Consider the following 17,680-nt stretch of genomic DNA (forward strand, 5'->3'; position numbering starts at 1 on the left):
TAATAAGTGGACAGTTCGGGATATAGGAAAATTTTCACGAACGGAATCAAAATTTCTAGGCGAATTCAGTGAGTTCCCAATGGGACATGCTTGTATGAGTTTGCTTTTCAATATCGAGCAACATTTTAAGGAACGGAATCTAAGTATCATGGTGAATTGAGTAGGTTCCCAATAGGATTCGCATGTAATAAGCTTGTTATTCAAGATAGAGCAACGTTTTAACGCACTGAAACACTGTTTCTTTGTGAACTCAGTTAGTTCCTAGTAGCCTGCTCTTGTAATATGTGTACTTTTAAAGATTTATAAAAATTTGGTGAGCCGAATCTGAGTAACATGGTGAATTCGGTTAGTTCCCAATAGGCCGCACTAGTGATAAGTGGACAGTTCGGGATATAGGAAAATTTTCACGAACGGAATCAAAATTTCTAGGCGAATTCAGTGAGTTCCCAATCGGACATGCTTGTATGAGTTTGCTTTTCAATATCGAGCAACATTTTAAGGAACGGAATCTAAGTATCATGGTGAATTGAGTAGGTTCCCAATAGGATTCGCATGTAATAAGCTTGTTATTCAAGATAGAGCAACGTTTTAACGCACTGAAACACTGTTTATTTGTGAACTCAGTTAGTTCCTAGTAGCCTACTCTTGTAATATGTGTACTTTTAAAGATTTATAAAAATTTGGTGAGCCGAATCTGAGTAACATGGTGAATTCGGTTAGTTCCCAATAGGCCGCACTAGTAATAAGTGGACTGTTCGGGATATAGGAAAATTTTCACGAACGGAATCAAAATTTCTAGGCGAATTCAGTGAGTTCCCAATGGGACATGCTTGTATGAGTTTGCTTTTCAATATCGAGCAACATTTTAAGGAACGGAATCTAAGTATCATGGTGAATTGAGTAGGTTCCCAATAGGATTCGCATGTAATAAGCTTGTTATTCAAGATAGAGCAACGTTTTAACGCACTGAAACACTGTTTCTTTGTGAATTCAGTTAGTTCCTAGTAGCCTGCTCTTGTAATATGTGTACTTTTAAAGATTTATAAAAATTTGGTGAGCCGAATCTGAGTAACATGGTGAATTCGGTTAGTTCCCAATAGGCCGCACTAGTAATAAGTGGACTGTTCGGGATATAGGAAAATTTTCACGAACGGAATCAAAATTTCTAGGCGAATTCAGTGAGTTCCCAATGGGACATGCTTGTATGAGTTTGCTTTTCAATATCGAGCAACATTTTAAGGAACGGAATCTAAGTATCATGTTGAATTGAGTAGGTTCCCAATAGGATTCGCATGTAATAAGCTTGTTATTCAAGATAGAGCAACGTTTTAACGCACTGAAACACTGTTTCTTTGTGAATTCAGTTAGTTCCTAGTAGCCTGCTCTTGTAATATGTGTACTTTTAAAGATTTATAAAAATTTGGTGAGCCGAATCTGAGTAACATGGTGAATTCGGTTAGTTCCCAATAGGCCGCACTAGTAATAAGTGGACAGTTCGGGATATAGGAAAATTTTCACGAACGGAATCAAAATTTCTAGGCGAATTCAGTGAGTTCCCAATGGGACATGCTTGTATGAGTTTGCTTTTCAATATCGAGCAACATTTTAAGGAACGGAATCTAAGTATCATGGTGAATTGAGTAGGTTCCCAATAGGATTCGCATGTAATAAGCTTGTTATTCAAGATAGAGCAACGTTTTAACGCACTGAAACACTGTTTCTTTGTGAACTCAGTTAGTTCTTAGTAGCCTGCTCTTGTAATATGTGTACTTTTAAAGATTTATAAAAATTTGGTGAGCCGAATCTGAGTAACATGGTGAATTCGGTTAGTTCCCAATAGGCCGCACTAGTAATAAGTGGACTGTTCGGGATATAGGAAAATTTTCACGAACGGAATCAAAATTTCTAGGCGAATTCAGTGAGTTCCCAATGGGACATGCTTGTATGAGTTTGCTTTTCAATATCGAGCAACATTTTAAGGAACGGAATCTAAGTATCATGGTGAATTGAGTAGGTTCTCAATAGGATTCGCATGTAATAAGCTTGTTATTCAAGATAGAGCAACGTTTTAACGCACTGAAACACTGTTTCATTGTGAATTCAGTTAGTTCCTAGTAGCCTGCTCTTGTAATATGTTTACTTTTAAAGATTTATAAAAATTTGGTGAGCCGAATCTGAGTAACATGGTGAATTCGGTTAGTTCCCAATAGGCCGCACTAGTAATAAGTGGACTGTTCGGGATATAGGAAAATTTTCACGAACGGAATCAAAATTTCTAGGCGAATTCAGTGAGTTCCCAATGGGACATGCTTGTATGAGTTTGCTTTTCAATATCGAGCAACATTTTAAGGAACGGAATCTAAGTATCATGGTGAATTGAGTAGGTTCCCAATAGGATTCGCATGTAATAAGCTTGTTATTCAAGATAGAGCAACGTTTTAACGCACTGAAACACTGTTTCTTTGTGAACTCAGTTAGTTCCTAGTAGCCTGCTCTTGTAATATGTGTACTTTTAAAGATTTATAAAAATTTGGTGAGCCGAATCTGAGTAACATGGTGAATTCGGTTAGTTCCCAATAGGCCGCACTAGTAATAAGTGGACTGTTCGGGATATAGGAAAATTTTCACGAACGGAATCAAAATTTCTAGGCGAATTCAGTGAGTTCCCAATGGGACATGCTTGTATGAGTTTGCTTTTCAATATCGAGCAACATTTTAAGGAACGGAATCTAAGTATCATGGTGAATTGAGTAGGTTCCCAATAGGATTCGCATGTAATAAGCTTGTTATTCAAGATAGAGCAACGTTTTAACGCACTGAAACACTGTTTCATTGTGAATTCAGTTAGTTCCTAGTAGCCTGCTCTTGTAATATGTGTACTTTTAAAGATTTATAAAAATTTGGTGAGCCGAATCTGAGTAACATGGTGAATTCGGTTAGTTCCCAATAGGCCGCACTAGTAATAAGTGGACTGTTCGGGATATAGGAAAATTTTCACGAACGGAATCAAAATTTCTAGGTGAATTCAGTGAGTTCCCAATGGGACATGCTTGTATGAGTTTGCTTTTCAATATCGAGCAACATTTTAAGGAACGGAATCTAAGTATCATGTTGAATTGAGTAGGTTCCCAATAGGATTCGCATGTAATAAGCTTGTTATTCAAGATAGAGCAACGTTTTAACGCACTGAAACACTGTTTCTTTGTGAACTCAGTTAGTTCCTAGTAGCCTGCTCTTGTAATATGTGTACTTTTAAAGATTTATAAAAATTTGGTGAGCCGAATCTGAGTAACATGGTGAATTCGGTTAGTTCCCAATAGGCCGCACTAGTAATAAGTGGACTGTTCGGGATATAGGAAAATTTTCACGAACGGAATCAAAATTTCTAGGCGAATTCAGTGAGTTCCCAATGGGACATGCTTGTATGAGTTTGCTTTTCAATATCGAGCAACATTTTAAGGAACGGAATCTAAGTATCATGTTGAATTGAGTAGGTTCCCAATAGGATTCGCATGTAATAAGCTTGTTATTCAAGATAGAGCAACGTTTTAACGCACTGAAACACTGTTTCTTTGTGAATTCAGTTAGTTCCTAGTAGCCTGCTCTTGTAATATGTGTACTTTTAAAGATTTATAAAATTTTGGTGAGCCGAATCTGAGTAACATGGTGAATTCGGTTTGTTCCCAATAGGCCGCACTAGTAATAAGTGGACTGTTCGGGATATAGGAAAATTTTCACGAACGGAATCAAAATTTCTAGGCGAATTCAGTGAGTTCCCAATGGGACATGCTTGTATGAGTTTGCTTTTCAATATCGAGCAACATTTTAAGGAACGGAATCTAAGTATCATGGTGAATTGAGTAGGTTCCCAATAGGATTCGCATGTAATAAGCTTGTTATTCAAGAGAGAGCAACGTTTTAACGCACTGAAACACTGTTTCTTTGTGAATTCAGTTAGTTCCTAGTAGCCTGCTCTTGTAATATGTGTACTTTTAAAGATTTATAAAAATTTGGTGAGCCGAATCTGAGTAACATGGTGAATTCGGTTAGTTCCCAATAGGCCGCACTAGTAATAAGTGGACTGTTCGGGATATAGGAAAATTTTCACGAACGGAATCAAAATTTCTAGGCGAATTCAGTGAGTTCCCAATGGGACATGCTTGTATGAGTTTGCTTTTCAATATCGAGCAACATTTTAAGGAACGGAATCTAAGTATCATGGTGAATTGAGTAGGTTCCCAATAGGATTCGCATGTAATAAGCTTGTTATTCAAGAGAGAGCAACGTTTTAACGCACTGAAACACTGTTTCTTTGTGAATTCAGTTAGTTCCTAGTAGCCTGCTCTTGTAATCTGTGTACTTTTAAAGATTTATAAAAATTTGGTGAGCCGAATCTGAGTAACATGGTGAATTCGGTTAGTTCCCAATAGGCCGCACTAGTAATAAGTGGACTGTTCGGGATATAGGAAAATTTTCACGAACGGAATCAAAATTTCTAGGCGAATTCAGTGAGTTCCCAATGGGACATGCTTGTATGAGTTTGCTTTTCAATATCGAGCAACATTTTAAGGAACGGAATCTAAGTATCATGTTGAATTGAGTAGGTTCCCAATAGGATTCGCATGTAATAAGCTTGTTATTCAAGATAGAGCAACGTTTTAACGCACTGAAACACTGTTTCTTTGTGAATTCAGTTAGTTCCTAGTAGCCTGCTCTTGTAATATGTGTACTTTTAAAGATTTATAAAAATTTGGTGAGCCGAATCTGAGTAACATGGTGAATTCGGTTAGTTCCCAATAGGCCGCACTAGTAATAAGTGGACAGTTCGGGATATAGGAAAATTTTCACGAACGGAATCAAAATTTCTAGGCGAATTCAGTGAGTTCCCAATGGGACATGCTTGTATGAGTTTGCTTTTCAATATCGAGCAACATTTTAAGGAACGGAATCTAAGTATCATGGTGAATTGAGTAGGTTCCCAATAGGATTCGCATGTAATAAGCTTGTTATTCAAGATAGAGCAACGTTTTAACGCACTGAAACACTGTTTCTTTGTGAACTCAGTTAGTTCCTAGTAGCCTGCTCTTGTAATATGTGTACTTTTAAAGATTTATAAAAATTTGGTGAGCCGAATCTGAGTAACATGGTGAATTCGGTTAGTTCCCAATAGGCCGCACTAGTAATAAGTGGACTGTTCGGGATATAGGAAAATTTTCACGAACGGAATCAAAATTTCTAGGCGAATTCAGTGAGTTCCCAATGGGACATGCTTGTATGAGTTTGCTTTTCAATATCGAGCAACATTTTAAGGAACGGAATCTAAGTATCATGGTGAATTGAGTAGGTTCCCAATAGGATTCGCATGTAATAAGCTTGTTATTCAAGAGAGAGCAACGTTTTAACGCACTGAAACACTGTTTCTTTGTGAATTCAGTTAGTTCCTAGTAGCCTGCTCTTGTAATATGTGTACTTTTAAAGATTTATAAAAATTTGGTGAGCCGAATCTGAGTAACATGGTGAATTCGGTTAGTTCCCAATAGGCCGCACTAGTAGTAAGTGGACTGTTCGGGATATAGGAAAATTTTCACGAACGGAATCAAAATTTCTAGGCGAATTCAGTGAGTTCCCAATGGGACATGCTTGTATGAGTTTGCTTTTCAATATCGAGCAACATTTTAAGGAACGGAATCTAAGTATCATGTTGAATTGAGTAGGTTCCCAATAGGATTCGCATGTAATAAGCTTGTTATTCAAGATAGAGCAACGTTTTAACGCACTGAAACACTGTTTCTTTGTGAACTCAGTTAGTTCCTAGTAGCCTGCTCTTGTAATATGTGTACTTTTAAAGATTTATAAAAATTTGGTGAGCCGAATCTGAGTAACATGGTGAATTCGGTTAGTTCCCAATAGGCCGCACTAGTGATAAGTGGACTGTTCGGGATATAGGAAAATTTTCACGAACGGAATCAAAATTTCTAGGCGAATTCAGTGAGTTCCCAATGGGACATGCTTGTATGAGTTTGCTTTTCAATATCGAGCAACATTTTAAGGAACGGAATCTAAGTATCATGTTGAATTGAGTAGGTTCCCAATAGGATTCGCATGTAATAAGCTTGTTATTCAAGATAGAGCAACGTTTTAACGCACTGAAACACTGTTTCTTTGTGAATTCAGTTAGTTCCTAGTAGCCTGCTCTTGTAATATGTGTACTTTTAAAGATTTATAAAATTTTGGTGAGCCGAATCTGAGTAACATGGTGAATTCGGTTTGTTCCCAATAGGCCGCACTAGTAATAAGTGGACTGTTCGGGATATAGGAAAATTTTCACGAACGGAATCAAAATTTCTAGGCGAATTCAGTGAGTTCCCAATGGGACATGCTTGTATGAGTTTGCTTTTCAATATCGAGCAACATTTTAAGGAACGGAATCTAAGTATCATGGTGAATTGAGTAGGTTCCCAATAGGATTCGCATGTAATAAGCTTGTTATTCAAGAGAGAGCAACGTTTTAACGCACTGAAACACTGTTTCTTTGTGAATTCAGTTAGTTCCTAGTAGCCTGCTCTTGTAATATGTGTACTTTTAAAGATTTATAAAAATTTGGTGAGCCGAATCTGAGTAACATGGTGAATTCGGTTAGTTCCCAATAGGCCGCACTAGTAATAAGTGGACTGTTCGGGATATAGGAAAATTTTCACGAACGGAATCAAAATTTCTAGGCGAATTCAGTGAGTTCCCAATGGGACATGCTTGTATGAGTTTGCTTTTCAATATCGAGCAACATTTTAAGGAACGGAATCTAAGTATCATGGTGAATTGAGTAGGTTCCCAATAGGATTCGCATGTAATAAGCTTGTTATTCAAGAGAGAGCAACGTTTTAACGCACTGAAACACTGTTTCTTTGTGAATTCAGTTAGTTCCTAGTAGCCTGCTCTTGTAATCTGTGTACTTTTAAAGATTTATAAAAATTTGGTGAGCCGAATCTGAGTAACATGGTGAATTCGGTTAGTTCCCAATAGGCCGCACTAGTAATAAGTGGACTGTTCGGGATATAGGAAAATTTTCACGAACGGAATCAAAATTTCTAGGCGAATTCAGTGAGTTCCCAATGGGACATGCTTGTATGAGTTTGCTTTTCAATATCGAGCAACATTTTAAGGAACGGAATCTAAGTATCATGTTGAATTGAGTAGGTTCCCAATAGGATTCGCATGTAATAAGCTTGTTATTCAAGATAGAGCAACGTTTTAACGCACTGAAACACTGTTTCTTTGTGAATTCAGTTAGTTCCTAGTAGCCTGCTCTTGTAATATGTGTACTTTTAAAGATTTATAAAAATTTGGTGAGCCGAATCTGAGTAACATGGTGAATTCGGTTAGTTCCCAATAGGCCGCACTAGTAATAAGTGGACAGTTCGGGATATAGGAAAATTTTCACGAACGGAATCAAAATTTCTAGGCGAATTCAGTGAGTTCCCAATGGGACATGCTTGTATGAGTTTGCTTTTCAATATCGAGCAACATTTTAAGGAACGGAATCTAAGTATCATGGTGAATTGAGTAGGTTCCCAATAGGATTCGCATGTAATAAGCTTGTTATTCAAGATAGAGCAACGTTTTAACGCACTGAAACACTGTTTCTTTGTGAACTCAGTTAGTTCCTAGTAGCCTGCTCTTGTAATATGTGTACTTTTAAAGATTTATAAAAATTTGGTGAGCCGAATCTGAGTAACATGGTGAATTCGGTTAGTTCCCAATAGGCCGCACTAGTAATAAGTGGACTGTTCGGGATATAGGAAAATTTTCACGAACGGAATCAAAATTTCTAGGCGAATTCAGTGAGTTCCCAATGGGACATGCTTGTATGAGTTTGCTTTTCAATATCGAGCAACATTTTAAGGAACGGAATCTAAGTATCATGGTGAATTGAGTAGGTTCCCAATAGGATTCGCATGTAATAAGCTTGTTATTCAAGATAGAGCAACGTTTTAACGCACTGAAACACTGTTTCTTTGTGAACTCAGTTAGTTCCTAGTAGCCTGCTCTTGTAATATGTGTACTTTTAAAGATTTATAAAAATTTGGTGAGCCGAATCTGAGTAACATGGTGAATTCGGTTAGTTCCCAATAGGCCGCACTAGTGATAAGTGGACTGTTCGGGATATAGGAAAATTTTCACGAACGGAATCAAAATTTCTAGGCGAATTCAGTGAGTTCCCAATGGGACATGCTTGTATGAGTTTGCTTTTCAATATCGAGCAACATTTTAAGGAACGGAATCTAAGTATCATGTTGAATTGAGTAGGTTCCCAATAGGATTCGCATGTAATAAGCTTGTTATTCAAGATAGAGCAACGTTTTAACGCACTGAAACACTGTTTCTTTGTGAATTCAGTTAGTTCCTAGTAGCCTGCTCTTGTAATATGTGTACTTTTAAAGATTTATAAAATTTTGGTGAGCCGAATCTGAGTAACATGGTGAATTCGGTTTGTTCCCAATAGGCCGCACTAGTAATAAGTGGACTGTTCGGGATATAGGAAAATTTTCACGAACGGAATCAAAATTTCTAGGCGAATTCAGTGAGTTCCCAATGGGACATGCTTGTATGAGTTTGCTTTTCAATATCGAGCAACATTTTAAGGAACGGAATCTAAGTATCATGGTGAATTGAGTAGGTTCCCAATAGGATTCGCATGTAATAAGCTTGTTATTCAAGAGAGAGCAACGTTTTAACGCACTGAAACACTGTTTCTTTGTGAATTCAGTTAGTTCCTAGTAGCCTGCTCTTGTAATATGTGTACTTTTAAAGATTTATAAAAATTTGGTGAGCCGAATCTGAGTAACATGGTGAATTCGGTTAGTTCCCAATAGGCCGCACTAGTAATAAGTGGACTGTTCGGGATATAGGAAAATTTTCACGAACGGAATCAAAATTTCTAGGCGAATTCAGTGAGTTCCCAATGGGACATGCTTGTATGAGTTTGCTTTTCAATATCGAGCAACATTTTAAGGAACGGAATCTAAGTATCATGGTGAATTGAGTAGGTTCCCAATAGGATTCGCATGTAATAAGCTTGTTATTCAAGAGAGAGCAACGTTTTAACGCACTGAAACACTGTTTCTTTGTGAATTCAGTTAGTTCCTAGTAGCCTGCTCTTGTAATATGTGTACTTTTAAAGATTTATAAAAATTTGGTGAGCCGAATCTGAGTAACATGGTGAATTCGGTTAGTTCCCAATAGGCCGCACTAGTAATAAGTGGACTGTTCGGGATATAGGAAAATTTTCACGAACGGAATCAAAATTTCTAGGCGAATTCAGTGAGTTCCCAATGGGACATGCTTGTATGAGTTTGCTTTTCAATATCGAGCAACATTTTAAGGAACGGAATCTAAGTATCATGTTGAATTGAGTAGGTTCCCAATAGGATTCGCATGTAATAAGCTTGTTATTCAAGATAGAGCAACGTTTTAACGCACTGAAACAGTGTTTCTTTGTGAATTCAGTTAGTTCCTAGTAGCCTGCTCTTGTAATATGTGTACTTTTAAAGATTTATAAAAATTTGGTGAGCCGAATCTGAGTAACATGGTGAATTCGGTTAGTTCCCAATAGGCCGCACTAGTAATAAGTGGACAGTTCGGGATATAGGAAAATTTTCACGAACGGAATCAAAATTTCTAGGCGAATTCAGTGAGTTCCCAATGGGACATGCTTGTATGAGTTTGCTTTTCAATATCGAGCAACATTTTAAGGAACGGAATCTAAGTATCATGGTGAATTGAGTAGGTTCCCAATAGGATTCGCATGTAATAAGCTTGTTATTCAAGATAGAGCAACGTTTTAACGCACTGAAACACTGTTTCTTTGTGAACTCAGTTAGTTCCTAGTAGCCTGCTCTTGTAATATGTGTACTTTTAAAGATTTATAAAAATTTGGTGAGCCGAATCTGAGTAACATGGTGAATTCGGTTAGTTCCCAATAGGCCGCACTAGTAATAAGTGGACTGTTCGGGATATAGGAAAATTTTCACGAACGGAATCAAAATTTCTAGGCGAATTCAGTGAGTTCCCAATGGGACATGCTTGTATGAGTTTGCTTTTCAATATCGAGCAACATTTTAAGGAACGGAATCTAAGTATCATGGTGAATTGAGTAGGTTCCCAATAGGATTCGCATGTAATAAGCTTGTTATTCAAGATAGAGCAACGTTTTAACGCACTGAAACACTGTTTCATTGTGAATTCAGTTAGTTCCTAGTAGCCTGCTCTTGTAATATGTGTACTTTTAAAGATTTATAAAAATTTGGTGAGCCGAATCTGAGTAACATGGTGAATTCGGTTAGTTCCCAATAGGCCGCACTAGTAATAAGTGGACTGTTCGGGATATAGGAAAATTTTCACGAACGGAATCAAAATTTCTAGGCGAATTCAGTGAGTTCCCAATGGGACATGCTTGTATGAGTTTGCTTTTCAATATCGAGCAACATTTTAAGGAACGGAATCTAAGTATCATGTTGAATTGAGTAGGTTCCCAATAGGATTCGCATGTAATAAGTTTGTTATTCAAGATAGAGCAACGTTTTAACGCACTGAAACACTGTTTCTTTGTGAATTCAGTTAGTTCCTAGTAGCCTGCTCTTGTAATATGTGTACTTTTAAAGATTTATAAAAATTGGGTGAGCCGAATCTGAGTAACATGGTGAATTCGGTTAGTTCCCAATAGGCCGCACTAGTAATAAGTGGACTGTTCGGGATATAGGAAAATTTTCACGAACGGAATCAAAATTTCTAGGCGAATTCAGTGAGTTCCCAATGGGACATGCTTGTATGAGTTTGCTTTTCAATATCGAGCAACATTTTAAGGAACGGAATCTAAGTATCATGGTGAATTGAGTAGGTTCCCAATAGGATTCGCATGTAATAAGCTTGTTATTCAAGATAGAGCAAAGTTTTAACGCACTGAAACACTGTTTCTTTGTGAATTCAGTTAGTTCCTAGTAGCCTGCTCTTGTAATATGTGTACTTTTAAAGATTTATAAAAATTTGGTGAGCCGAATCTGAGTAACATGGTGAATTCGGTTAGTTCCCAATAGGCCGCACTAGTAATAAGTGGACTGTTCGGGATATAGGAAAATTTTCACGAACGGAATCAAAATTTCTAGGCGAATTCAGTGAGTTCCCAATGGGACATGCTTGTATGAGTTTGCTTTTCAATATCGAGCAACATTTTAAGGAACGGAATCTAAGTATCATGTTGAATTGAGTAGGTTCCCAATAGGATTCGCATGTAATAAGCATGTTATTCAAGATAGAGCAACGTTTTAACGCACTGAAACACTGTTTCTTTGTGAATTCAGTTAGTTCCTAGTAGCCTGCTCTTGTAATATGTGTACTTTTAAAGATTTATAAAAATTTGGTGAGCCGAATCTGAGTAACATGGTGAATTCGGTTAGTTCCCAATAGGCCGCACTAGTAATAAGTGGACTGTTCGGGATATAGGAAAATTTTCACGAACGGAATCAAAATTTCTAGGCGAATTCAGTGAGTTCCCAATGGGACATGCTTGTATGAGTTTGCTTTTCAATATCGAGCAACATTTTAAGGAACGGAATCTAAGTATCATGTTGAATTGAGTAGGTTCCCAATAGGATTCGCATGTAATAAGCTTGTTATTCAAGATAGAGCAACGTTTTAACGCACTGAAACACTGTTTCTTTGTGAATTCAGTTAGTTCCTAGTAGCCTGCTCTTGTAATATGTGTACTTTTAAAGATTTATAAAAATTTGGTGAGCCGAATCTGAGTAACATGATGAATTCGGTTAGTTCCCAATAGGCCGCAGTAGTAATAAGTGGATTGTTCGGGATATAGGAAAATTTTCACGAACGGAATCAAATATCTAGGCTAATTCAGTGAGTTCCCAATGGGACATGCTTGCATGAGTTTGCTTTTCATTATCGAGCAACATATTAAGGAACGGAATCTAAGTATCATGTTGAATTGAGTAGGTTCCCAATAGGATTCGCATGTAATAAGTTTGTTATTCAAGATAGAGCAACGTTTTAACGCACTGAAACACTGTTTCTTTGTGAATTCAGTTAGTTCCTAGTAGCCTGCTCTTGTAATATGTGTACTTTTAAAGATTTATAAAAATTTGGTGAGCCGAATCTGAGTAACATGGTGAATTCGGTTAGTTCCCAATAGGCCGCACTAGTAATAAGTGGACTGTTCGGGATATAGGAAAATTTTCACGAACGGAATCAAAATTTCTAGGCGAATTCAGTGAGTTCCCAATGGGACATGCTTGTATGAGTTTGCTTTTCAATATCGAGCAACATTTTAAGGAACGGAATCTAAGTATCATGGTGAATTGAGTAGGTTCCCAATAGGATTCGCATGTAATAAGCTTGTTATTCAAGATAGAGCTACGTTTTAACGCACTGAAACACTGTTTCTTTGTGAATTCAGTTAGTTCCTAGTAGCCTGCTCTTGTAATATGTGTACTTTTAAAGATTTATAAAAATTTGGTGAGCCGAATCTGAGTAACATGGTGAATTCGGTTAGTTCCCAATAGGCCGCACTAGTAATAAGTGGACTGTTCGGGATATAGGAAAATTTTCACCAACGGAATCAAAATTTCTAGGCGAATTCAGTGAGTTCCCAATGGGACATGCTTGTATGAGTTTGCTTTTCAATATCGAGCAACATTTTAAGGAACGGAATCTAAGTATCATGTTGAATTGAGTAGGTTCCCAATAGGATTCGCATGTAATAAGCTTGTTATTCAAGATAGAGCAACGTTTTAACGCACTGAAACACTGTTTCTTTGTGAATTCAGTTAGTTCCTAGTAGCCTGCTCTTGTAATATGTGTACTTTTAAAGATTTATAAAAATTTGGTGAGCCGAATCTGAGTAACATGGTGAATTCGGTTAGTTCCCAATAGGCCGCACTAGTAATAAGTGGACTGTTCGGGATATAGGAAAATTTTCACGAACGGAATCAAAATTTCTAGGCGAATTCAGTGAGTTCCCAATGGGACATGCTTGTATGAGTTTGCTTTTCAATATCGAGCAACATTTTAAGGAACGGAATCTAAGTATCATGTTGAATTGAGTAGGTTCCCAATAGGATTCGCATGTAATAAGCTTGTTATTCAAGATAGAGCAACGTTTTAACGCACTGAAACACTGTTTCTTTGTGAATTCAGTTAGTTCCTAGTAGCCTGCTCTTGTAATATGTGTACTTTTAAAGATTTATAAAAATTTGGTGAGCCGAATCTGAGTAACATGGTGAATTCGGTTAGTTCCCAATAGGCCGCAGTAGTAATAAGTGGATTGTTCGGGATATAGGAAAATTTTCACGAACGGAATCAAATATCTAGGCTAATTCAGTGAGTTCCCAATGGGACATGCTTGCATGAGTTTGCTTTTCATTATCGAGCAACATATTAAGGAACGGAATCTAAGTATCATGTTGAATTGAGTAGGTTCCCAATAGGATTCGCATGTAATAAGTTTGTTATTCAAGATAGAGCAACGTTTTAACGCACTGAAACACTGTTTCTTTGTGAATTCAGTTAGTTCCTAGTAGCCTGCTCTTGTAATATGTGTACTTTTAAAGATTTATAAAAATTTGGTGAGCCGAATCTGAGTAACATGGTGAATTCGGTTAGTTCCCAATAGGCCGCACTAGTAATAAGTGGACTGTTCGGGATATAGGAAAATTTTCACGAACGGAATCAAAATTTCTAGGCGAATTCAGTGAGTTCCCAATGGGACATGCTTGTATGAGTTTGCTTTTCAATATCGAGCAACATTTTAAGGAACGGAATCTAAGTATCATGGTGAATTGAGTAGGTTCCCAATAGGATTCGCATGTAATAAGCTTGTTATTCAAGATAGAGCTACGTTTTAACGCACTGAAACACTGTTTCTTTGTGAATTCAGTTAGTTCCTAGTAGCCTGCTCTTGTAATATGTGTACTTTTAAAGATTTATAAAAATTTGGTGAGCCGAATCTGAGTAACATGGTGAATTCGGTTAGTTCCCAATAGGCCGCACTAGTAATAAGTGGACTGTTCGGGATATAGGAAAATTTTCACGAACGGAATCAAAAATTCTAGGCGAATTCAGTGAGTTCCCAATGGGACATGCTTGTATGAGTTTGCTTTTCAATATCGAGCAACATTTTAAGGAACGGAATCTAAGTATCATGTTGAATTGAGTAGGTTCCCAATAGGATTCGCATGTAATAAGCTTGTTATTCAAGATAGAGCAACGTTTTAACGCACTGAAACACTGTTTCTTTGTGAATTCAGTTAGTTCCTAGTAGCCTGCTCTTGTAATATGTGTACTTTTAAAGATTTATAAAAATTGGGTGAGCCGAATCTGAGTAACATGGTGAATTCGGTTAGTTCCCAATAGGCCGCACTAGTAATAAGTGGACTGTTCGTGATATAGGAAAATTTTCACGAACGGAATCAAAATTTCTAGGCGAATTCAGTGAGTTCCCAATGGGACATGCTTGTATGAGTTTGCTTTTCAATATCGAGCAACATTTTAAGGAACGGAATCTAAGTATCATGTTGAATTGAGTAGGTTCCCAATAGGATTCGCATGTAATAAGCTTGTTATTCAAGATAGAGCAACGTTTTAACGCACTGAAACACTGTTTCTTTGTGAATTCAGTTAGTTCCTAGTAGCCTGCTCTTGTAATATGTGTACTTTTAAAGATTTATAAAAATTTGGAGAGCCGAATCTGAGTAACATGGTGAATTCGGTTAGTTCCCAATAGGCCGCAGTAGTAATAAGTGGATTGTTCGGGATATAGGAAAATTTTCACGAACGGAATCAAATATCTAGGCTAATTCAGTGAGTTCCCAATGGGACATGCTTGCATGAGTTTGCTTTTCATTATCGAGCAACATATTAAGGAACGGAATCTAAGTATCATGTTGAATTGAGTAGGTTCCCAATAGGATTCGCATGTAATAAGTTTGTTATTCAAGACAGAGCAACGTTTTAACGCACTGAAACACTGTTTCTTTGTGAATTCAGTTAGTTCCTAGTAGCCTGCTCTTGTAATATGTGTACTTTTAAAGATTTATAAAAATTTGGTGAGCCGAATCTGAGTAACATGGTGAATTCGGTTAGTTCCCAATAGGCCGCACTAGTAATAAGTGGACTGTTCGGGATATAGGAAAATTTTCACGAACGGAATCAAAATTTCTAGGCGAATTCAGTGAGTTCCCAATGGGACATGCTTGTATGAGTTTGCTTTTCAATATCGAGCAACATTTTAAGGAACGGAATCTAAGTATCATGGTGAATTGAGTAGGTTCCCAATAGGATTCGCATGTAATAAGCTTGTTATTCAGGATAGAGCAACGTTTTAACGCACTGAAACACTGTTTCATTGTGAATTCAGTTAGTTCCTAGTAGCCTGCTCTTGTAATATGTGTACTTTTAAAGATTTATAAAAATTTGGTGAGCCGAATCTGAGTAACATGGTGAATTCGGTTAGTTCCCAATAGGCCGCACTAGTAATAAGTGGACTGTTCGGGATATAGGAAATTTTTCACGAACGGAATCAAAATTTCTAGGCGAATTCAGTGAGTTCCCAATGAGACATGCTTGTATGAGTTTGCTTTTCAATATCGAGCAACATTTTAAGGAACGGAATCTAAGTATCATGGTGAATTGAGTAGGTTCCCAATAGGATTCGCATGTAATAAGCTTGTTATTCAAGATAGAGCAACGTTTTAACGCACTGAAACACTGTTTCATTGTGAATTCAGTTAGTTCCTAGTAGCCTGCTCTTGTAATATGTGTACTTTTAAAGATTTATAAAAATTTGGTGAGCCGAATCTGAGTAACATGGTGAATTCGGTTAGTTCCCAATAGGCCGCACTAGTAATAAGTGGACTGTTCGGGATATAGGAAAATTTTCACGAACGGAATCAAAATTTCTAGGCGAATTCAGTGAGTTCCCAATGGGACATGCTTGTATGAGTTTGCTTTTCAATATCGAGCAACATTTTAAGGAACGGAATCTAAGTATCATGTTGAATTGAGTAGGTTCCCAATAGGATTCGCATGTAATAAGCTTGTTATTCAAGATAGAGCAACGTTTTAACGCACTGAAACACTGTTTCTTTGTGAATTCAGTTAGTTCCTAGTAGCCTGCTCTTGTAATATGTGTACTTTTAAAGATTTATAAAAATTTGGTGAGCCGAATCTGAGTAACATGGTGAATTCGGTTAGTTCCCAATAGGCCGCACTAGTAATAAGTGGACAGTTCGGGATATAGGAAAATTTTCACGAACGGAATCAAAATTTCTAGGCGAATTCAGTGAGTTCCCAATGGGACATGCTTGTATGAGTTTGCTTTTCAATATCGAGCAACATTTTAAGGAACGGAATCTAAGTATCATGGTGAATTGAGTAGGTTCCCAATAGGATTCGCATGTAATAAGCTTGTTATTCAAGATAGAGCTACGTTTTAACGCACTGAAACACTGTTTCTTTGTGAATTCAGTTAGTTCCTAGTAGCCTGCTCTTGTAATATGTGTACTTTTAAAGATTTATAAAAATTTGGTGAGCCGAATCTGAGTAACATGGTGAATTCGGTTAGTTCCCAATAGGCCGCACTAGTAATAAGTGGACTGTTCGGGATATAGGAAAATTTTCACGAACGGAATCAAAATTTCTAGGCGAATTCAGTGAGTTCCCAATGGGACATGCTTGTATGAGTTTGCTTTTCAATATCGAGCAACATTTTAAGGAACTGAATCTAAGTATCATGTTGAATTGAGTAGGTTCCCAATAGGATTCGCATGTAATAAGCTTGTTATTCAAGATAGAGCAACGTTTTAACGCACTGAAACACTGTTTCTTTGTGAATTCAGTTAGTTCCTAGTAGCCTGCTCTTGTAATATGTGTACTTTTAAAGATTTATAAAAATTTGGTGAGCCGAATCTGAGTAACATGGTGAATTCGGTTAGTTCCCAATAGGCCGCAGTAGTAATAAGTGGATTGTTCGGGATATAGGAAAATTTTCACGAACGGAATCAAATATCTAGGCTAATTCAGTGAGTTCCCAATGGGACATGCTTGCATGAGTTTGCTTTTCATTATCGAGCAACATATTAAGGAACGGAATCTAAGTATCATGTTGAATTGAGTAGGTTCCCAATAGGATTCGCATGTAATAAGTTTGTTATTCAAGATAGAGCAACGTTTTAACGCACTGAAACACTGTTTCTTTGTGAATTCAGTTAGTTCCTAGTAGCCTGCTCTTGTAATATGTGTACTTTTAAAGATTTATAAAAATTTGGTGAGCCGAATCTGAGTAACATGGTGAATTCGGTTAGTTCCCAATAGGCCGCACTAGTAATAAGTGGACTGTTCGGGATATAGGAAAATTTTCACGAACGGAATCAAAATTTCTAGGCGAATTCAGTGAGTTCCCAATGGGACATGCTTGTATGAGTTTGCTTTTCAATATCGAGCAACATTTTAAGGAACGGAATCTAAGTATCATGGTGAATTGAGTAGGTTCCCAATAGGATTCGCATGTAATAAGCTTGTTATTCAAGATAGAGCTACGTTTTAACGCACTGAAACACTGTTTCTTTGTGAATTCAGTTAGTTCCTAGTAGCCTGCTCTTGTAATATGTGTACTTTT

Source organism: Rattus norvegicus, chromosome 17 (genome assembly GCF_036323735.1).
Source record: "Rattus norvegicus strain BN/NHsdMcwi chromosome 17, GRCr8, whole genome shotgun sequence".
NCBI lineage: Eukaryota > Metazoa > Chordata > Mammalia > Rodentia > Muridae > Rattus > Rattus norvegicus.